General features: G+C 37.8%; 1 long non-coding RNA gene across 1 annotated transcript in view; it reads left to right on the forward strand.

The window, feature by feature from the left end:
- Window positions 1–4352: 4352 nt before the first annotated feature.
- The window catches only part of LOC108543014 (uncharacterized), a 35754-nt gene continuing 20603 nt past the window's right edge, over window positions 4353–19503 (forward strand). The window contains exons 1-2 of the long non-coding RNA XR_001889427.1: window positions 4353–4438; window positions 15946–16040. This is a non-coding gene — a long non-coding RNA (uncharacterized LOC108543014). The remainder of the gene's footprint in view (window positions 4439–15945; window positions 16041–19503) is intronic.

Here is a 19503-nt window from a genome sequence, read left to right on the forward strand (position 1 = left end):
CACGTTCATGGACATTATCTCACTTGATCAAGTAAGTCAATAAAAGGTTTATTTGCTTAGAGAGAGAGGAATGGAAGAGGCAGAGAAAGCTAAACAACAGAAGTGTCCATCAGAAAAAAGAAAAAGAGATTTAAAATACAGGTGGGGACTCAACAAAAACATAGTTTTCCTTCTCAAGCTGGGAGCTGAAAAGCCTCCAGTCACTTCCCCATGGCGATCTCTTCTTTTGAGGAGCTCAAGCCTGAGAATCTGTCTGAAACAGAAATCACTGACCTCTCCTCCAGGCCCTGACCTCAGAGCCTGTAGAGTTCCCATAACTGAAGTTAGCACACTGTGCTCCCAGGAACCCTGTAATGCTTCCAGGGAGGGCTGGGCAGGGCAGGGGTGCTGTGTTTGTGCAAAAAGTAAAGACTTCTGATGACAGAGGCTGGAATCCTAGGAGAGGTCTCCAGTGGCCAGGGGCCAGATCCAGCCTATTCTGACCCAAGGAACTCATTGCTCTCTCAGGGCTAGTTGGAGCTCATGAATCTGAAGGTCAAGGTATCTTTTGTTCATTTATGATGAAAATGTATTTATGATGTCAGGGAAAAATTATGACACCCAAAATCCCACTATCTATTCATGTCAAATTTACATTTCTCCATCATCTCTGGCCCTCCTTATCTTCACACCTATATTTTTTACAGCTATAAGAAGGTTCTATGTAAATTGCATATCTTTTTTTCTGTGGTATTATGTTTGGTATCTTTTTCCAAGTTTTTACTGTTCTGTCATAATAATCTTCATTTTTATAATCTTCTTAGCCTAAGGTGAAAAGGTCAGGTTATCCCTAAATTTGTAAATAAAAGGAATCTGTAGGTATAAAATTAATGAATCATTTTACCAAGGAAGGGCTAATTCTGCCCTGGAAGGAAGCTATGATCACTTTTGTTAAATGGAGCCTGAGATGCTGGAGACCCCAACGTAACTGGGTGTAGCCTCAGGAAGCTCAAAGATCCAGAATGCAGATCAGTGCCTGTGGAAGAGAGGCATGGCATCTGGGGACAGGGACATCTGGCCACCAGGGAGGGGGCCTTCCTCTATGAGCTGGGAACAGTTCAACAGACTCCTCCAGGACACAGACGAAGTATCCACCTAGGCTCTCATGCACTGCAGTCACCATCTGAGAGTTTGCCACTGCAAGCGTGTGATCTGGTCTAGATTCACACAGAAGAATCACATGGGAAAGGTCAGTGTCTTCACCCTTGAGGACCTGGCCACCTCTGGGCATAAAGACATCACTGAGTTTCAGGGCACAGAAAAGAACAATAGTGACCACATCAAGTTGTGTGATGTCAAGGGCAGGATGGCCTTCCCTCTAGGGCTTGGCCTCCTCTCCCTGCAACTTGCAGCACTCCGTGGAGTAACCTAACCAGAATATGGTCATGGTTCCCCAGGGCTGGGTATCTGGCTTGTTCATTGCTTTATGGTCTTCTATATAAGACTGTCATCAATACCCTCATGCCTTTGGCTTTTGTATCTAAGGGACGGTTAGGACAGTGGATGGTGATATACCCACATCTCAGGGGCTTTTTCCTCACAAGGCTGAAAAATTCCAGGATGGCAATTTACAGTATGTCAGAGGAATCTAGGAGTGAGTACAGAGCAGTTTCATTTTTGTGGAGGTCATAGGAATTCCATGGGCAATACCTTTGATACCATGGGCAGAGCACCAGCTTCCCTGCCAGGGTATCATTGATCTGAACTCCTCCTTCCCCTATCCTCAGACAGGCCTGGGCCTAGCCCAGAAGAAAACATAAGCTGCTCTAGACCTACACCCTGGAAACGTCCTTCTCATCGTCAAATTCCCATCCCCTATTAAATTTAAATTTGAATTATGTATTTTTTGCTTTCCCTCCAGATAACATTGTCTTCTTCAATATGAAATTAGATTGAGGTAAGAGAAATGATTGCTGAGTTGTTTGAATTTTAATCATTAGACTCAAAGAAGAAATGGTGACTCAACTAACTCTTCATTAAAAGTCCTATATTTCATCCAAGATAGAACATACCAGAATAAAAGGTTTTGGGGCACTTTTTATGGTGCATGTTCTTAAAACACTGTAAAATCCAATGACATTTATTTTCCTAAGTATATTTCACCTTTTAATAAGATTAAAACTAATCTGGCTGATTGTCTCAAAGAAAAAGCCATCCTTTCATATATCAGAGGCCTGCCAAAGGTGACCCGCATGGGGATTCGGAGGGATGCCAGGGAACTCATACTGCATTGATTTTCCTAACTTGACTCTCAGCATTACTAAGGGCTTTGGCTTGGACTCACAGTTCTGGCTCTTTCTTCTGGCTAACTCACAGAAGAAGCTGGAGTCCCAGAGGACCAACTCTCTGTCTACAACTGCCTTGACTGGAGCCTGAACCATGCCTGTCCTGGCCCAAGGGATGGTTTGGTCAATGTGTACTTACAAGGTAACCTATCCAAAATGGAATGCATTGTCTCCTCATCCCCTAGACACACACACACACACACACACACACTTATGTAACACATACACACTGACTCCTTCTATATTCTCTAGCTCAGTGAAAGGTGTCACTATCCTCCTAGTTACTCAAACTCAAACCTGGATAATTCTAGACTTCTTCCTCCTTTGTTCTCCAATAACCATGACCTCAAAAAACTATGTATTCCAACCCATCAATGCCTTCTTCTCTACTCCATGGCCAGAGTTCTTATTGTCTCTCATCTGAACTATTGCAATATCAGGACATGCTATAACTAAAGCAAGGGGATTCCAAAATACCTTTCAATTCAATCCACCCAGTAATGAGTGAGTGCCCTGTGCTGAGTTGCAGGGAACACTTCTGATCTTGAGTAGTTCACGGTCTCCTTAGATATGTGCTACCTGACCATGCAGAAATGAGAGAAGGAAGCAGCGTAATGATAAAGTGACAACCAAATATGATAGCATCCCCAAATAAGTTCTCTGGAAGAGAAAAGACTAATGGGGCAGAAATTATCAGGAAGGCTTCTTGGAAGAAGTGGGAATTTGAGCTAAGCTGCCAAGACTGTGTAAAACTTGAATCTGTGAATTAAAAGGAACAGTGGAGAAAAGTCTTAAGAGTCAGAAGAACTCTTGGCAATACAGGGACAGAGGAGAGTAGGCTCTGTGTTGGGGCTGGTAAAAAATGGGGAAAAGCAGGAAGTAGGTGCTTCTGAACAGATCAGAGACCAGGAAGGCTGAAGTTCCTGGAGGAGGGGAGAATGAGTATGGCCTCCCGCATGCTGAGTTTAGAAAAGGCAAAATGGGTGAGTAGCCAGTAAAATTCACCCTGAAATTAAAATGATTGCTTCTGGCTATACCACCTCTTTGGCCAAGGCCCCAGTGTCTTGCCTAGTCTGCTGCCAGCCTGTCCAGTCTGCCAGGATGAGTGTCGGGGCATGCCATTCTGTTCCCAATCAGTAGCCGGTTTCTCCCAGGACTCATAAAAGCATCCACTTAAGCTCTGAAGTCTGCAAGTTCCAATGTCAATGTGTGCCACATTGGACGGTATATGGGATTAACAGTGGGGAGTTCAGGAAGGAGCTCCCAATAGAAAAGCTCTTTATTCTCTTAGGAGAGGAAAGCATGCCTCCTCCTGCCCAGGGAAGCTGCACATCCCCTGTGGCTTGGAAACCAGCTATCTAGGCCCATGGCATTCAAGTTAGTATCCAAGCAATGGCAGAGAGACATTGAGAATGTAGTTCCTGGAGCCTGGAGATGATCCGCCAATTATAGAGGCCGGGTGTGTTTTTCAAGAGCAGGTGCACATTTGTGTCTTCTGACCCACTGGGCAAATAAACCCATGGGGCAGCACCACTGGCCTCCAGAGTCATGTGCATACCTTCAAGCCAGAGAGGGAACAGTCAAGGCAGCTGCGCCCAGAGGCTGAATCAACAAGGGTAAGGGAGGAACAGGCAAGCTCAGGCCAAGGAATTGGGGCTTGCAACTATTCCCCTAGTCTTTGACAGGACAGAGGAACCATGGCTAGCCCTTGGGATACCTATATTCTAATACCTGCTGTGACACTTGCTGGTTCTTGTATTCAGGGAAGCTGCCTACGCAGTGTCGGCTTCCACACACTTCCCTGTAAAATAGAGATCAAAGACCTGCTCTCCCCACAATCACCACCACTGCTGAGGGTTTGCTGATGAATGAGCCAATACTTATGGAAGCAATTCTTACACTGTGTGGTCCTACACTCAAATGACATCTTGTTATTACCATCTGTGCTCAACATGGCCCTGGCCACAGAATGAAGAATGTAGAATCTGGCATTGTCCTCAAGAAGTTCATCATCAGACGTGAAAGAGAGAAACATCACCCACAGACCATCATTTGACTGGCTGAAGTGATACTATCCAGGCTACTGTGTGCTGCAGGAGCTCAAAAAGATGGTGGTGGGTATAACCAGAGAAGATCACTCAAAAGAGTTTGAACATAAGCTGGACCACAAAGAATAGAGTAAATATGGAAAGATGGAAAAGAAAAAAAGAAATCTACAGACATCAGAAATGTAGGCCAAAAGCCCAGCTTCTATAACTTGTTCATGGCTACCGTACATAGAAGCACCCAGGACTGCAATCCCTTTTGTATACAAGTTTCTTTTCTTTCTGAGCAAAGTCAAGAAACCTGAAAACTGTAAGGCAGGAAAAAACAAGAAGATTAAGATTAGCCATGATTTCATCACTCAGAATGACCAGTGTTCTTGTATTAATTATCTTAAAAGACTTTTCAAATATTTTCTACAACATCATTTTTAGATGCTTGCATAAATTTTATACCTATATGTAAACTAGTTAACAAATTCCTCTATTGCTGGGATTTTAAGATGTCTCTAAGTGATATAAACAATATTTCAAATTTTGTGACTGGGAATGTGGATTTTAGAATATGAGTGTTGAGGTCCAAGTTTTGTCTCCACTATTTATTAGGTGAGTTGCATAAACTCTATAAACTCAGTTTCCTACTTTGAAAAACAGAGGTGTGTCAGTGACAGTGGTGTATGCCTGTAGTCCTAGCTATTTTAGAGGCTGAGGGGAGAGGATCACTTGAGTCCAGGAATTCAAAGCTTTAGTGTGCCATGACCTCACCTGTAAATAGCCACTGCACTCCAGCCTGGACAACACAGTGAGACCCCATCTCTAAAAATGAAAATAGGGGGCCAGGTGCGGTGGCTCATGCCTGTAATCCCAGCACTTTGGGAGGCCAAGGGGGGTGGATCACAAGGTCAGGAGATCGAGACCAGCCTGGCCAACATGGTGAAACTCTGTCCCTGCTAAAAATACAAAAATTAGCTGGGCATGGAGGTGCGTGCCTGTAATCCCAGCTACTTGGGAGGCTGAGGCAGGAGAATCGCTTGGACCCAGGAGGTGGAGGTTGCAGTGAGCCAAGAGCACGCCATTGTACTCCAGCCTGGGTGACAGGGTGAGACTCTGTCTCAAAAAAACAACAAGCAGTGAAAATAGCACCTAACATACAACACTGATTATTTTAGACACTTTATTTTGACATATCATGCAAAACACTTAACAAAGTTCCCACTGCATGATAGGAACCTAAGAAACAACTGTTATTCTCATCATCATTATACCTATATGTTATCTTTCAGTACATCTAAGATTATATTATTGGGATAATCTGTCCACATTAAAGTTTTTTTAATACATTTCCTAAATTGCAGACCAAAAATATGTACTAGGATTGAAATGTTTCTAATCAAGATGGATTAACAGGAACTAGATTTACCCTACCACCATAAACAAACAATCTCTAAGAATATATAAAACTACAATTTTCATATATTGCATATGGGAAGCACAGGACAATGAGAGAAGGAAAATAAATTTGAGGAGTCCTATGATGACCCCAGCTTACTGGGGGTGTTATTGGATGATAGCAGAAGAAAAAAGAACCCAGACAGAGCTCAGCATGCTACCTGAGCTGAAGAAACAAAGCTGGTAAACAGAGTTTGGTCCAGGAAGACCAAAGAAACTAAAATGTATAGGACAGAGTACTGGAGAGGAAAGCACTACACAGAAAAAGAGCTCCGGAATTGTGTAGAGTGCCTCCCTAACGTCTTCAGCCGAGCATAGATCAGACATGTCTGTGAGAAGATTACCCAAGGCCAAGGAAAGAACTGTCAAAAGGAACAGGGAGAACAATCCCAGAAACTCACACAAACTTAGAAAGACTTTGTGTTTCTACCAGCCCTAGAGGAAAACTTTATAATTAGTGGTGCACTGGATAGAGAATCAGAATGATATTTGCCTTATTTATGGTCAAAATTAGCTCTAGATTAAAGCGTATACTGGACCCAACTGAAAAAGCTTTTTAAAAAGGCTAAATGAGCAAACTATTTCCAAGTAACTTTACTGTGTCCCTGAACTTAAAATTTTGTATAGGAATATAAATATGGACAGCACCCAACAAGGTAAAATAAACAATTGTTAACAACAAATAAAAAACTATCAGACATGGAGAGAAGACAACCCGCAATGAGGGGGACGCATGAACTAAGAAGACATACCCAGAAATGGCACAAATGATAGAACTGGCAACCAAGGGTGTTAAAACAATTACTTTAACCTTATCCCGTATGCTCAAGAAGGTATAGGAAAGATTATGCGTAAGTAGAGGCTTGGAAGCTATTTAAAAGACTGAAAGTGAACTCCCACAGATGAAAAATACAATTTATGAAATGAAAAAAAATACTAGATAGCATTAACAGGGAGATTAGAAATTGCAAAAGAAACGATTATGGAACTTGAAAATAAGAAATAGAAACCAACCAAAATGAAACAAAGAAGAAAAAACACTGAAAAGAAAACCTAAGAAGAACTCACTTTGATTAAACTTCAAGTAGCCTAATATGTGCTGAATCACAAAATGAAAAGAGATAGGTGAGTGGAGTCAAAAAAAAATTGAAAAATAATGCCTCCAAATTTTCCAAATTAACACAACTATAAACCTATAGATCCAAGAAGATCAACGAAGACCAAACACAAGAAGAGTAAAGAAAACTAGACCAAAACCATCCTAACCAAGTTATTTAAAACCAGTGAGAAATAAAAACTTTGAAAGCATTCAGAGAATACACATTACATACAGAAGAACAAGGATAGGATAATGGCAGACTTCTCCCTGAGAAAAAGGCAAACCAGAAGACAATGTTAAAGCATCTTTAAGTACTGAAAGTAGGTCAAACTAAAATTCTATAAACAGTAAAAACATTTTTCATAAATGAAAACAAAGTAAAGATTTTTACAACAAACAAAAGCTGAAAGAATTCATCAACAAAAAAACTTTAGTACAAGAAATGTTGAAGAAAGTCCTTTAAGCAGAAGGAAAATTATACTAGGCATAAAAATCAATGCCTACGCAAAGGAATAAAGATCATGCTAAAATGGTAAATATAGAAGTAAACTTTTGGCTGGGTGCAGTGACTCACGCCTGTAATCCCAGCACTTTGGGAGGCCGAGGTGGGTGGATCACGAGATCAGGAGTTCAAGACCAGCCTGGCCAAGATGGTGAAACCCTGTCTCTACTGAAAATACAAAAATTAGCTGGGCGCAGTGGCAGGCGCCTGTAATCCCAACTGCTCAGGAGGCTGAGGCAGGAGAATTGCTTGAACTGGGGGTGTGGAGGTTGCAGTGAGCCGAGATCACACCACTGCACTCCAGCCTAGTGGCAAAGTGAGACTCCGTCTCAAAAAAAAAAAAAAGAAGTAAACTTTTTTTAAAACTCCTCTTTATATCTCACTAAAAATAACTGACTATTAAGGTAATAACAATAACACTCTATTGTGAGATTTATAACATATTTAAAGGTAAAATGTAAAACAATAATAGTACAAAGACTAGGAAGGAGAGATGGAAGTGGAAGGTGAAAAATTAAAAATGGAGCAGCAAACTACAGCACATGGGCCAAATATGACCAGACACCTGTTTTTTCTTATAACATTTTACTAGAAGCTAAACACATTGGCTGGGTGTGGTGGCTCGTGCCTGTAATCCCAGCACTTTGGGAGGCCGAGGTGGGTGAATCACAAGGTCAGGCGTTCAAGACCAGCCTGACCAACATAGTGAAACCCCATCCCTACTAAAACTACAAAAAATTAGCCAGGGGTGGTGGTGGGCACCTGTAATCCCAGCTACTGAGGAGGGTGAGGCAAGAGAATTGCCTGAATCTGGGAGGCAGATGTTGCAGTGAGCCGAAATCACCCCACTGTGCTCCAGCCCAGGTGACAGTGCAAGACTCCATCTCAAAAAAAAAAAAAAAAAGAAGAAGAAGAAGAAGCCAAGCACATTTATTTGTTTACATCTACGTATTTATTTGTCTGTTTATTGTCTATGGCTGCTTCTATACTACAATGGCAGAATTCACTGTTAATAAAGAACATACAGCCTACAAGCCCTGAAATACTTACCATCCGGCTCTTTACAAATAAGGATTCTCTATCCCTTCCATAAACCCTGAAACAGCTACAGAGTTATGACTAATACATCAACAACAGAGATAAAATGGAATCATACTAAAAAAAATTAATCCACAAGATAGAAGACAAAAAGATGGCAGAGAAAAAAAAAACCCTAAAGAAAGAATGGATGGGATAAAGAAAAAACAAATAGCATGATTGTGGAATTAAAGATAACCACAACAATCACATAAAATATGAATGATCTCAACATTCCAAGAAAAGCCAGAGATTGTTAGATTGGAAGAAAAGTAACATACATTTATATGCAGCACTCAAGAAGTTTACTATAAATACAAAGACACAATAGATTGTAACCATTAATAAAAGCATGGAAACAGATAATACCATGCTAACCCTAATGAAAACAAATATGGCGTGGCTATATTAACAGCAAACAAAGATTTCAGAGACAAGAATATTACTAGGGATAAAGAGAGATACTTACTACTTAAAAAGAGTTAATTCAGAAAAGGAACATAATAACCCTAAATTTAGGCACTTAATAACAAAGTGTCAAAATATATGAAGAAAAATTAGATAAATGTTAGTTAGAAATAGACAAATCCACAATTACGTTGATGATTTAAATACTCCCCTCCCAATAATTGATTAAACAAGGATGCATAATATCAATAAAAATATAGAAGACTTTAACAATACTATCACTCCATTTAAACTAACTGACATTTATATGGCACTCCAGTCAAGTATAAAATGCACTTTCTTTTCAAGAACACATAAATGCATTTATATGATGTCATATTTTGGGCCGTAAAACAAGTCTCAATAAATTTTAAACAATTAAATTCATACAAAGTATGTTCTCTAACCAAAATATGATAAAGTTGAAAACAAACAACAGAAAGATATCTGGAAAATTTTCCAAAAGCGAATGGGTGAAAGAATAACATTTTTAAAGAAAATTAGAAAGTATCCAGAAAGTAACAAAATGAAAATATATCACTTACAAATGTATAGCACTAAAGGTCTATATTAGAACTGAAGAAAGTTCTCAAATCAATAATCCCCATAAGAAACTAGAAAAAGAAGAAAAAATTAAACATCACAATAAGCAGAAAGAAAAAATAGACAAAGATGAAAGCAGAAATCAATGAAATAGAAAATCAACAGAGAAGATTGATGAAATCAAAATCTAGTTCTTTGAAGAGATCAATAAAATTTATCAATCCCTAGCAAAACTGATCAGGAAAAAAAGAGAGAACTGCTAATATCAGAAATGATAAAAATGATATAATTACAAATTCAATGGATATTAAAAGAATAAAATGAAATATTATGAACAATTTCGTGATAAAAATGTTGACAACATAGATGAAATAAATTCCTTAAAAGACACAAACCACCAAAGTTCATTCAAGACAACATAAATATCCTGGAAAACTCTATAGTTATTAAAGAAACTGAACTGATAATTAATAAACTTTTGCCCCCTCCCAAAAAATGCACAGAGCCAGATGGACTCAAAGGTGAACTGTATCAAATATTTAAATTTGAAATAATACCAATTCTACATGAAGTCTTTCAGAAAACTGAGGAGCAGAAGATACTTCTCATGTCTTTCAGAGGCCAGAATTACTTTGTTACCAAAACCAAGGGAAGACATCAGAAAAGAGAAAACTATGGATAGTCCTTATGACATTAATAAAATGTAATGTTTTTAGAAAGTTGAATTCAATAATATATTTAAGAGATAGTAAGTACATGAAGACCAAGTGGACTTTATCCCAAAATTATGAAGTTGGTTTAACATTGGAAATTATAATTCACCACATTAACTAAATAAAAACAACATGACCATCTCAGTAAATGCAGAGAAAGTATTTTACAAAATCCAACATGAATTATTACTTGTAAACGCAAAGAAACATCTAAAAACTTATGCAAAAAAGGAATAGAAGGGAACTTCCTCAAAATCTACAGCTAACATCATACTTAATGGTGAAAGACTGAGTGCTCTTGCCCTAAGCTAAGGAACAAAAAAACGGATGTCTGTTTTCAGCACTTCTATTCAAAATTGTACTGGAGATTTTGAACAGTGAATTCAGCCAGGAAAAAGGAATCCAGACTTGAAAGGAAGAAGAACAACTTTTTGTGTTGACAAATGACATCTATGTAGAAAACCCCACGGATTACACAAAAAAAGCAACTGGAACCAGTAAATGAGTTTAACAATGTTTCAGGATGCAAGATCAGTGAATAAAAGTGAACTTTATTTCTATATAATAGCAACAATCAGAAAGAGGAATTTCTTAAAATAACATTTATCATAGCATCCAAAATATGAAATACCTAAAGAGAAATTTGACAAAAAGTTTGCAAGACTTGAACACCAAAAACTACAAAATATTACTGACATTTAAAAGGCATAAATAAATGGAGATATAAACCACATTCATGAATCAGAAAACACAATGCTGTTAAGAAGTCAATTCTCAGCCAGGCGTGGTGGCTCATGCCTATAATCCAAGCACTTTGGGAGGCTGAGGTGGCCTGATCACGAGGTCAGGAGTTTGAGATCATCCTAGCCAACATGGTGAAATCGTCTCTACTAAAAATACAAAAATTAGTTGGGCATGGTGGCATGCGTCTGTGGTCCCAGCTACCTGGGGGGCTGAAGCGGGAGAATCACTTGAACCCGGGAGGCGGAGGTTGCAGTGAGCCAAGATTGCACCACTGCACTCCAGCCCGGGTCACAGAGAGAGACTCCATCTCAAAAAAAAAAGAAGTCAAGTATTTTCAAATTGATGTAAATGTTCAATCCAATCCCATCAAAACCCTGACAGGCTTCTTCTCCTAGACATTGACTAGCTGATTCTAAAGTTTATAAGGAAAAGCAAAATATCTGGAATAGCTGAAACAACTTTAAAAAGAGGATGAAGTCTAATTTCAATATTGATTATAAAGCTAGAGTAATCAAGATAGTATAGTGTGGGCATAATAGATAGAAAGTTATATAAATGGATAAATTTAGACAAATGGAGAGAGCACAGGGATAGATACATGTATATTGCTAGCTGTCTTTCTACAAAGATTCTAATGTAATTCAATAGGAAAATGAATATTTTTCAACAAATGATGCAGAACAATTTGATAGACATATGCAAAAAAGGACATCAACTCTTACTTCATTGGATATACAAAAATGAATCCAAGTCAGATATGGTGGCTCACACCTGTAATCCCAGCACTTTGGAAGTCTGAGGCGGGTGGAGCCCTTGAGATCAGGCGTACAAGACCCGCTGGCCAACATGGTGAAAGCTCGTCTCTACTAAAAATAAAAAATTTAGCTGGGCATGGTGACGCATGCCTATAATCCCAGCTACTTGGGAGTCTGAGGCATGACAACCACTTGAACCCGGAAGATGGAGGTTGCAGTGAGTCAAGACCACGCCACTGCACTGCAGCCTGGGCGACAAGGGCAAGGCTCCATCTTGAAAAAACAAAAACAAAAATTAATTCAAACAGATCATAGATATAAATGTAAGAACTAAAACTATAAAACTTTTAGGAGAAATATTAGTGCCCACAGTTTGGGAAAAGTTTTCTTAAATAGGTCCAGAAATGCATAAATTATCAATGTAAAACTCGGTAAATTAGATTTCATCACAAATACATACTTTTATTCTTCCAAGACAAAGTTACAAAAATGTAACTTGATTTTTGTCATGATTTAATGCATGCATACATATGACAAATTTTATCTCATTTTACACTTTAAAGAGTGTGCACCTTGTATACAATGTGCACAGTATTCTGTGTGCCAGTTTTTCTGTCAATTATACCTCAGTAAGGTTGTGAGAAATGTATATATTTTAAAATATGTACCAAAATATACTACCACCCGTTGTGTACAGACATGCCTTGTGTCTTCTGTCTCACTAACGCTGGGCATTTCTTTATATCGAGCATTTTCCCCAAACTGATAAGCAAATATAAAGCTATCTCATTGTCATTTTAAATTTTTGCTGTGATTAAAAGTGAAGTTTAAAATATTCACTTATTTTGGTGTATTTACATTTCTTTTTTATGAATTATATGCATATTTTGCTCAGTTTTATTGGTGTGTTTACCTTTTTTCTCATTTATTTCTTTTCATGATAATGCCAGTACATTTTTCCAGACTTTTCCTATGCAAATACACATACTTTCCTTAAACAAAAATAGGATCATACTTTATATTCTATTTTTCAACCCACTTTTTACACTAACATAATGTGACTATCTCTCCACCTAGATAAATGTGCAGCTACATCATAGTTTTAATGGCTATAGCAGCAATTCTTAATGCTGCTTCTTAACTTAAACCATATTTCGGTTTCAGAAAATGGAATGAAGCTCTCCCTCATTTCCAAGGGAGTTAAGGGTAATTTTACAAATCACTTTTTTGTTTGCTACAGCATCATAGAAATTATAGTAGATTCTTCTATGAGTGACAACCAATAATCCTCCTCAGCCTGAAAGAGAACTTTATAAAACTGACTTTTGCTAACTTCTTTCATAGCTGTCCTAGAATGGTGCCAATAACAAAATTTTCAGCTATCTACACTTTACTCGACAAATTATGAAGAGACCATTTGTTCCCATAAGTCTCCACTCCATTAATAGCCAAGATGAGGTGCACTCTGGCAACTAGTGGGCTAGAGTAGAGATGTCTCTTTGTCAAGATCTTAAGAGGAGCAAATCAGCAACCCTTCCTTAGTTCAAAAGGAAATACATTGATCAAAATTAAAAGTTGTTCCTCTTGAAGGTCAAACAAAAAAAAATGGGTAATGTTCTGTGAGAAATACAATTATTATTCAATGCAGTGCAATGCTATGACATTGGGGCTGAGGACTTCAAAGCAGCACAGCTTTGGAATGACAAGTTATGGTTTACCTAGAAATAGTAATCTATCTTCTTTGCCAGTTACCTTTGAGTGACACTTAATATCCAGGTTCTGTCACCCAATGGTCTGAAAGACCTTCTCAAATTGGGATCAGTAGAACCTTACTTAAAATCATCATTCCATTCCCTTTTGGACTGTGTTTCAAACAACCCAACCATACAAATGAGGAAATATTCAGGCTGAAGGTTAGATTGACTGACTGACCACACTGGCTTGGATTTTTACGTTTGAAACCACTGATCAGAAACAAAGCTTTGTTTTTGAAAAGAAAAAAATCAGGAATTGGGTTGAAGTAACAAGTCTGTAGCAGCCTGAGCATTTCAAGTAGCTTTTTTCTCCAATGATTAGAAAGCCATTGAGCATTCAGCAAACACTGGGGCCGCCTCTGTGCCCTTCATAATTCTGAGTATTGATAAAAATATGAAATTAAGCACACATGTCCACCCGTCATCAGCTGAGTGAATTAAGAGGCATGTGTGTGAACAACTCACTCCCTGGCAAGGCTGATGGGGTTGAGTGTATGAGAAAGCCAGCGTCCACTGTAAGCATAAGACCGCAGCAGTGACTGGGACTGACAGGAGATGGGAGGGGCTCTATGCAGGAGACGGCGTTTCAACATAAGAAGAGGAGGAAACGTGACTATCCAAGCCCACCATCTTTCTACCTCTTGATGCATAACACCAATGCTGGAAATAACTATTGTGAGGGATATTTTTAAATCCCAGTGATTCTTAAAACAAATAGAAGAGGGAAAAGTGCATTTCAAGTAGCTAGGCTAACGATCACTTTTTGCATAAAGGTGATAAAAGCAATTACACCTTAACAGAAAAGCTCTCAGTTTGTCTAGGGATGTTTCCTCCCCCGATTTAACACTTTATCAAGCTTCACACAAATATTAGCTGTTTCCAATAACTAGAGACTTACAGCTCATTTGAGAGTGAGAGGACTCTTCCGCGTGACATGACCTACCTGAGAGGAAAAAGCCTGATGCATGAGGAGCTGGGTGCCCTTCAGAGCAGGTGCCAAGGTGAGTGGGCAGGTAGGAAACAGAGCAGCCCTCCTGGAGGCCCCTCCTTGGATGACAAGGACAGGTGCTTTGCAGAAATCAGAGCCACAGTAGTTGAGACTGAGATGCAAGACTAATAGGCTAAGAGGAACTTAGGCAGACCAGTAACTGTGACCATCCAACTTGTGGGCCATCAGTGGGTCCAGGAAAGCCTCTCCATTTCCAATACCTTCAGCTAAGGGCGGCAACCCGGAGAAGGATCTGGGCTTAATGAAATAGAGCCCCAAGTTGGGAGAGGAGGCTTGGTGACCAATATCAAATCCTTTTCTGAAATCTGTGTTTGGAATGAAGGTGGACAGAATGTATGGGAAAGGGATGTTGAAAGGAAGGACAGAAGACAATGGAAAACCTGGCCCATCTACAGTGAAGTTTTTGCTGCTGCTGCTGGAAAGCCTGTCTTCGAGCTTGTGCTGGTTCCCTGGGGTAGGAGTCGGGGTCCTTCTGCAGACGTGGTGATGCCCTGGCCTGATCTTATAATCCTGAGTTATACAAAATGTCTGCTGTCAGAGGCCCTGGGTCTTAAAATATCAGAGGAGAGAGAGCTGGACACCTGTGTACTGGGACAAATATATTAAAATAATTGGAAGACGATAGATGTCATCCCAATAGTATTAACAGAGCGAAGACTAACTGGTATCCCTCAAGGGGGAAAACAAGTGGCACCAAAAATTAAAGATGTAATAGGGAAAAAATCTTGCCTTAAATGAAGCAGAATCAAATCTACATATGGAAAGAACCTTCCAAGCAGACCATATTATAGGAAATTTACTACAAAATAGGCACAACCAAGACGAATCCTCAGAAATTACTGATCACCCAAAACGTTGAGACAATTCTTAGGCATTTGAAAAGAAGAAACACAAAAACATTTACTTAAAAGGCAGATAAATGAAGCCAGGATCATGTTTCTTTATAGCAATATTAAAATCCAGAAATAAAATGGCACAGCATCTATGAGTTTGAGGAAGGGGAAAAAAGTGTAATCCAAAAATCGCAGACCCAACAACGTGTGGTTCAGGTATAAATATGTGAAACATGCACTCACAGACTTGTAAGAACTCAGGAAATAGATCTCCCATTAGTCCCTTATGAAGAAAGTTTTGATGACAAAGTCGAGCCATTCAAGAATGAATACAGTTATAGTGAAGGACCTCTAGTGAGTGCTGACTCAGTGTTAGACGGAAATTGTGATGGTTGATTCTATGTGTCAACTCAACTAGGCACAGGGTACCCTGATTAAACATGATTGCTGGGTGTCTGGGAGGCTGTTTCCAGATGTGACTAGCATTTAAATCAGTGTACTCAGTAACACTGACTGCCCTCCCCATTGGGTCTGAATCCAACCTGCTGAGGGTCTGAATACAACAAAAGGCAGAAGAAGGAGCAACTCACACGTTTTGCTTCCTGCCTGTCCATTTGAGCTGGGACATCTCATCTCATCTTCTTCTGCCCACAGACTGCAATTTACACCATTAGCTCCCTCGGTTCCCAGGCCTTCAAACCGAAACTGAATTACACCACCAGCTTTCCTGAGTCTCCAACTTGCAAAAGGTAAGTCATGGGACATCTGCATCTCCATATCACATAAGCCAATACCTTATCATAAATCTCCATCTCTCTCTTTCCACATACATATATATATATATATATATGTGAGGTTTTATACATATATACACACACAGCATGTTCTCACTTAGCGTTATCCATAGGTTCTTGGAAATTGCAACTTTAAGCAAAACAACATAAGCAGGTCCTCAAATATGTCATTTCATTCAACATTATTTTGTTATAACATTGATTAGAAAAAAATTGATTTCATTATACATCATTTCACTTAAAGTCAAAGAATATATCTTCTATAAATATATGATATATATATATATCATATATAGAACCCTAATACAAAAGGTAAACAATTTTATATATTTTGTATTACCATATTATATATACACACAACTTTGGAGACATGCTATAATAAGGAGGTATGGTTAATGATATCTTTGAAGATAGCAACAGTCAAAGGAGACAGGGAAACGCAATTTTACTTGTTTTTTCCCTCTCATACTGTTTTTGACTGAGGTGTAAATTACACATAATACATAGATTTCAATCACATATTTTCACTAATTTTGACAAATATATAAACCCATGTAATCACTACCCCAATAAAAAAATATAGAACATTTCCATCTTCCTGGGGAAGTTCCTTCAAACCTCTTTCAGTCAATTCCCCAGACCCCAGAAGTAGCCATTGCTCTGATTTTCCATCACCTGTTCTAGATCTTTACGTAAACAGCAACAAATGGTGTGTTTTCTTTCTTTCCTTCAAGATATTTTTTAAATGCATTCATGCTGTTGCATATGTCAGTAATTTGTTTTTTACTATGGAGTAATATTCTGTGGATATACAACAACGTATTTATACATTCTCCTTTTGTCTCCAGCTTTTGCCTCTTAAAAATAAATCTACCATACACATTCTTGTACATTGTCATTCCTCTTGGATGAACACCTAGCAGTGAGCTTGCTGGGATATCATGTAGTTGTACATGTAACATGTAACTCCATAAGGAATAGACTAACAGTTTTCAAAGTGGTTATACCATTTTGCCAGAATGCCAGAGGCTCAGCATCCTCTCCAACATCCTTAGACCTTTTCATTTTAACCATGCTAGTGGGTCTAAGTATCTCTTTGTGGTTTTAGTGTGTGTTGCCATTTCTGATGAGTAATAATGCTGAGCTTTTTTTTTTTTAATGTGTTTATTGGCCAAACATTGGCCAAACATGGCCAATAAACAGAAATGGTCTGTTCAAAACTGTTTTGCAAATACTTTCACCAAACTTACATTTGCCTTTGAACTTTCTGGAGAATCGCTTTGGAAGAGCAGATAGTTTTAATTTTAATGAATTTACCAATTTTTCAATTAATCTATTTTTTTCTCTTTTATAGGTAGTTCTTTTTAATGTCCTTTAAGAAAATTTTGCTTACTGTATATTCAAGAAGATATTATTCTAAGTTTCCTTCTAGGAGCTTTATAGTTTTACCTTGTACATTTAGTTTTGTACACATCTTGAATAATTTTTTGTGTATAGTATGAGTCAGGATTTGTTTATGGGGAGATTTTGTACATGTATACTGAGTTGTCTCACATTGCTTATTAAAAAGACTTTGTCTTCTCCATCAAAACACATCGACATCACTGTTGAAAGTCAATTGACAATATTTATGTGGCTTTATCTTGAGATCTTAAAATCTGTACCACTGATTGATTTGTCTACCCTAAAAATTACCACACAGCTTTGAAAATGTAGTGTTATAAGTCTTGATATCAAGTAGGATAAGTCTTCCAACTTTGTTCAACTTTTTCAAAAAGTTTTAACTATCCTAAGCATCATAGAATGCTTAGAATTTCATATAATTTTATATATTAGCATTTTCATACAATTTTAAAGTCAGCTTGCTAAAATTTTTTTTAAAGCTGGTATGATTTCGATTGAGACTATGTTGAATCTATACACCAATTTAGGGAGCATTAACATAATAATATTGAATTTTCCAGTGTATTAAAATGGCATATCCCTCCATTCATTCGTTCTTAATTTCTTTGCTCCATATCCTATACTGGTCACTGTAAAAATCTAGCACATCTTTTACACTTATTCCCATGTATTTTGCTTTTAATTCAATTTTATGTAAATGATATCTTATTTCATTTTATTTTATTGTTTGTTGCTAAAACATAGAAGTACAAGTAAATTTTGCATATTGAACTTGACTCTTGTGGAATTGCTAAATTCACTTCTTTGCTCCAGTAGATTTTTTCTCCTATAGATTGTTTGTATACATTATCATGTCAGATAGAAATTAGTTCTACTTCTTCCTTTTTCATCTTTTCTGTTTGTTTGTTTGTTTTTTCTTACCTTATTATACTGGCTGGGACCTCCCCCATAATGAAATGATGAGGATAGATAGCCTTGTTTCTTGGAGGAAAGCAAGCATTTGGTGTTTTACTGTATGATGTTCAATGTTTAATGTATGATGCCTGCTGTAGGTTTACATAAATTCCTTTTATCAGACTGACAAAATTGCCTTCAATTTCTAGTTTGTCAACAGTCATTAGTAAGAATGTGTTGATTTTCTGCATCTATTGAGATGATCATGTGGGGGTTTTTTACTCTTGATATGGTAACCGGTATTGGTTTTCTAATGTTAAACAAACCTTGCATTCTCGGACCAAACAATTGGTCCTTTTCCTATTTGCTGGACTTGTTGATGATTTTTGTGTCACTGTGTATAGGGATACTGGCCTGTATTTTTCTTACATTGAGGTTCAGCCCTTTGGATTGTCTTTTTTGTTTTGTTTTGTTTCTATTTTGTTGACTTCTGCTTTTATCTCTCTTACATCTTTCTCCTTAGATTGATGTAAACTAGGTCTCCATTTTCTAGCTTCTTAGATATAACCTTAAATCTTAATATATTTAAACATTTCTTCATTTATAACATAAGCATTTAAAGGTACAAATTTCCCTTTAAGAACTAGTTTAACAATATTTCACACATTTTGTTAACTTTTATTTTCATTGTTATTTTGTTTGAAATATTTTCTTATTTCTCTTCTGATTTCTTCTTTGACCCATTGGTTATTTGCGAATGTAGTTTTCTTTCCAAAAATTAGGGGATTTTCTATATATCTAATTTCAAAACTTTGAAATTTATTGAGTCTTGTTTTACAATTCAGAATATGATCCAGCTTAGCGAATAGTCCACATGCATTTCATTCAAAGAATTTGGAGGGATTTTTCTACAACTTAACTAGGTCAATTTGGATAACACTGTTGTTCAAGCATTCTATATCCTTAATGACTTTTTGTCTTTTTTATTCCATCAATGTTGAAGCTATGGATGCTAAAATCCCAGTTTATGACTATTGATTTGTCTATTTCTCTGTTTAGTTTTCTCAATTTGGGTTCAGGTATTTTTGTTTTTGATTTACTGGCAGTAACTTGCTTCTTT

Source organism: Rhinopithecus bieti, unplaced genomic scaffold (assembly GCF_001698545.2).
Source record: "Rhinopithecus bieti isolate Rb0 unplaced genomic scaffold, ASM169854v2 scaffold_23816, whole genome shotgun sequence".
Classification (NCBI taxonomy): Eukaryota; Metazoa; Chordata; class Mammalia; order Primates; family Cercopithecidae; genus Rhinopithecus; species Rhinopithecus bieti.